The following is a 4,646-nucleotide window of genomic DNA, read 5'->3' on the forward strand; positions in this document are numbered from 1 at the left end:
ACCGGCTTTCATGGTGAAGAATACAAGGGCGGCTAGGGTTTGGAGGGGAAGGGGATGAGGACGAAGGCCGGGGTCTCGGATAGGGGGGGTAGGGTATGGTAGGAAGGTTATATATGGAATGGGTGGATTGATTTCAACCGTTGGATAAGGCGAGATGGAAGGCCAGGATCCTTCAGTTAAAGGGGAACGGTGTCATTTTAGATTAAAGGGGGTTGGGTCGGTCCAGGTGAAATGGGTCGGGTTCATCAGTGGGTTATGGGGAAGTGATCTTGGCCGTTGATCAATCTGAGATCAACAGCCCAGATCAGACTGGATTAAAACGGCGTCGTTTGGACGTTTTTTGAAGTGGGCTGGTCCGGACCGGGTTACACAGGGGTTTTGGGTTTGAGTTTTGGGCCTCGAATTTAAAATGAAAATAAGCCTAACTGATCTTCAACCCAATTTTGCACTCTGTTTTATTATTTTTTTTATTTTAAAACAAAACCTAAGTAAATCAAATTAAAATTAAATAAACACTTAATACAATTATTTGCACACATATATTAAAATATTTAAAGCAGGTAAAATCAAACAAAACAAAAATCACGGACAAAGATGCCTATTTATGATTTTTCTTTTTAATAACCGGATTACGGTTCCAACTATGCATGACACATACATTTTTTGTATTTTGTTTTAATAAAAAATAAAAATGGACAAAAATCATAAATAATTAACAAAATGCCACGTAAAATCCGAAAATTGTACAGCAAGACCATTTGTTAATATTTTTCATTTCTTTTTGGAGCGATTGTCGCGTAAGACAAAAATCACGTGCTCACACAGAGGTGCAAGCACTTTGAGATTGGTGGAGATAAGAAGGGAAAGGGAACTTCTCTCTTTTGAGTGGCAAATTCAAGTAGATGGTATCGTTTAATTTTTGTATCGTGTTATCCTATTTTCTCAAATGATGTAGCACAATAGTGTTTCTTTTGCTTAATGAACAACTTCAGTCTATCGCAAAATACTTGTATTTCTGGTTTTAAATGTACAATAACAATTTTTCATCCTTACTTATCTTTCAATTGTGATTTGTATGAAAATGTTATGATCTTGTTCTCCTTAGATTTTGGTGGTGATAGTTCGCTGAGGCGATGATAAGCTCTGTGTTTGGTTGGAGAGTTCTCTTGTTTTACCTATATTATGTTTATTACATGACCAGATATATTGTTTGGCCAAAAATATAGATCTTGGTTCAACTAATTAAATTTATGCAAATAAGGGTTAATAATAATATTCTAAAGATAAAATTCTCCGTATTATGATAAATAGCACGTAAACCTATTTCGAAGGTTATGATGGTGCACAATAATGACAATATTCAAGAACTCAAATAGAAGTAATGTAGCATTAAATAGTGATGAATAGTAATAAATGACATTTATGTAAATAAGACGAATGAGTCACCCGAGAAAGGATGAAATCAATGGATGTTCTTTCTGACAATGATGAATGATGGATAAGCCTTTAAATATTAGAGTTTTTCTCGGATCTAGTGAAAAAGTATGAACAAGAATCTTAGTGAAAATGTTGTTTTTGTAGGCATGTAATAAGACCAATTCTCTCTATAAAGTCAAAGTGTATTTTAGAAGTGAATAGTTCGTGTCCCCTATCACTGTATCTCTTTCTATTTATAGGGAACATGTTCTTAGAAACGTTATAGTGCAAGTGCAGAGAATATTTACTTTAATGTCATATCTTGAAACTAGACGTTATAACTCTGTCAAGGGTATTCGACCTCGGCCTCGATCCCTGATGATTTCTCGACCTCAGTCCTTGCTGACTCTTCGACCATGTCCTTCATTTATCCTTAAACCACTTCAACACATGGCGGCCTGGGAATATTTTCGCTAATGCCATCCTAACTTAAGTATTCTAGAGATAGATTTTGAGCCATACAGTTAGTCCCTCTGCTCATTTAGGTCGTTCTCGCGGACGAGGTCGATGAGTGCACATTGTCGTTTGTGATACAATTTATCGAGCTATGTATATATGTCGCGATCGTGGAGATAGGGCAACGTGCTCTCTAAGGCCCGCAGATTTTGAATTTTTTGAATTTCCAGGGAAGTCTGTTGGAGCTATATGGTCCAAGAGAAAGCGTGATGTCATGAATCATAATGATGTTGTTTTTTGACATATCGCATCGATTTAAGTGTGACCCTTGATTGGTTCTACTGTTTTGATCTTCGTGCTAATCATGTCCTGCCGTTTCGATTACGGTACCCCAAATCTTATAAATAGGAGATGGTTTATTGATTTTGAAACTTTTTCCAAACTCCTTCTTCTTCTTAAGCAAGAGCTTCTCCTTCATCTTCTTCGCAGAATCCTTGCAACTTCCTGTTGTTTTCGAAAGTCGATTCCTTTTGCATCACCATCTTTTTCCTACAAAAATGTCCTTGTAATCATCATATATTATTGGAATATCACTCCGTTCCTTTATACGTTATTTTCCCGACCAGGGGGAAGATGGCGGAACTGCCGCCGAGGAGGAAAGTTTACCTAGTGTAGAGGAGATTGTACCCCGATATACCGATGCCAAATCGGACTTCCATAAGGTGCCAGAAGTGGTGATGGAGTGATTCAAATCTGTGATGACAGCGGAACGATTATCCGGGCTCAAGGTTAGACTCGGCCTACCTGGTCACGTAGGATCCCAATGGGCGATGACGAGGTCCGGGTTCACCGTCCCGGCTTCTGCACCCTTTAGGCATACCCGTTCTAAATTGGGTACTCGTTTTATTTACTGCCAGTGATAGAAGACTTATGTCGGTACTACAATGTGTGCCCAATGCAGCTCAGCCCCTATATCTTTAAGGTGGCCATAATGTTAAGGAAATTCGCCAAATTGGACAGCGTTGACATTACAGTGTGTCACCTGATCCATCTCTTCGACCCTCATTTTTACCAAGGGATTTTGCTGGATCTTTGCCACCGCGGAGGAAAATGTTCAGTGGTGAGGATGGATAAAAAAGCTAGTCGGTACTTATGGCTCAACCACTTCTATATTAGGACGGAAGATGTAGTGTCCACTGCCGTAGACTTCCTCGAGTCTTGGAAGCCTACTCGTGAGTGATCATATCATATTATACACTTTATGTATCTAACGTCCTCCTTGTTGCAGGTCGGTTAACCGGCGTTCTGCTTTTTGCAGCTATTATTTGACCTCTTCAAATGATAACCCACATCGCTGATTGGGTTAGACAGATTCGGTAAAACCCCATACTTTCATGCTACAATGCATCTTAAGTGAATCCATGTAAATTGGAGAGCTTAAGGTCCTTTACAAAGATAATGATGGGTTAAAACAAGTGGTAAGGAAGTATCATGCGGGTTGGACGTTAAACGAATCGAAGATGTTATAACCCGTACTTTTGGGGTAAACTAAGAGTGCTTAATATCCTAAGGAGGTCATGTTTTAAGGTAATTGAATCATATAATATATTTATTTTTAGTTTTTAACTCAAACAAGTTGTAAACAAAACACAACAAAAGTTGTTGCAAGTTACATTTATCATTACAATAGCTCCTATGTTCTTCTTTTTTTTCTTTTCTTCTTAGTCATGGGGTTGGAGAGACAAAACATGAGGGGTAGATAAAACTAGGATGGGGATTGGGGAAGAAGACGAACCGGGGGAGGAGGGGAAGAGAAAACGCTGGGTTTTGGGGTTGGGGAAGAAGACATGGGTTATATCTTTTTAAATTTAAAGGAAATAGTTAAAAAGGGTAAAATTAAAAAAAATAAAAAACTTAATTTCAGGTGAGTTTTTTAGTTTTCACGCGCCTCTTTTATGTGTAATATAAGCGCGTGACACATGGCAAAAGAGGTGTATAATTGACATACTTTTAAAAGTTATTAAAAACCTCCTTAAGAAAACCCAAATGGGACAAAACTCAAGTGAGGGAAGAAGAGTATGACTTGGGGGATACTTTTTCTCTTAGAAGTTGAAGTAATTGAGGCAGTTGATGTTCCAATTGTTTTGTAATTGCTTTCCTTCCGTTGTCTCTAATTGGAATGAACCCTTGTTTGCTTTGCCTATGATTTTGTACGGACCGTCCCGGTTTGTTCCCAGCTTGCCTTCCTGTGGGTCTTTGCTCGCTTGAGTTTTGGCTTTTAGAATGTAGTCCCCTACTTAAGCGGTCGGACCTTTTCTTTGTTGTTGTAATAGCGTTTTGCTTGCTATTTTTGGGCGATCTTTCTTATATACAACGTATCTCTTCGTTCATCGATTTCATCGAGTTCCTACCTTTTACTCTCGTCATTACTCGTATTGCTTTCGTAGGAGTACCTTAGGATGGGTTCTCCAACTTCGAACGGTATTACTGCCTTGGTCCCATAGACCAAAGAGTAGGGATACTCTCTTATGCTCATTTTTGGAGTTATTCGGAACGCCCATAATACTTCTGGCAGTAGTTCCGGCCATAGTCCTTTGGCATCTTCGAGATTTTTCTTCATGATGTTTATTAGGGACTTGTTGGAGGATTCTACCTCTCCATTACCTACTGGATGATATGGGGTTGAAAGTATCCTCTTGATATGCCATTTCTCGAATAATTTGGCGGTTTTCTTTCCCGTGAACTGGGGTCTGTTGTCACAACTGAGATCTTTT

This window comes from Nicotiana tabacum, chromosome 16, assembly GCF_000715075.1.
Source record: "Nicotiana tabacum cultivar K326 chromosome 16, ASM71507v2, whole genome shotgun sequence".
NCBI classification, from domain to species: domain Eukaryota; kingdom Viridiplantae; phylum Streptophyta; class Magnoliopsida; order Solanales; family Solanaceae; genus Nicotiana; species Nicotiana tabacum.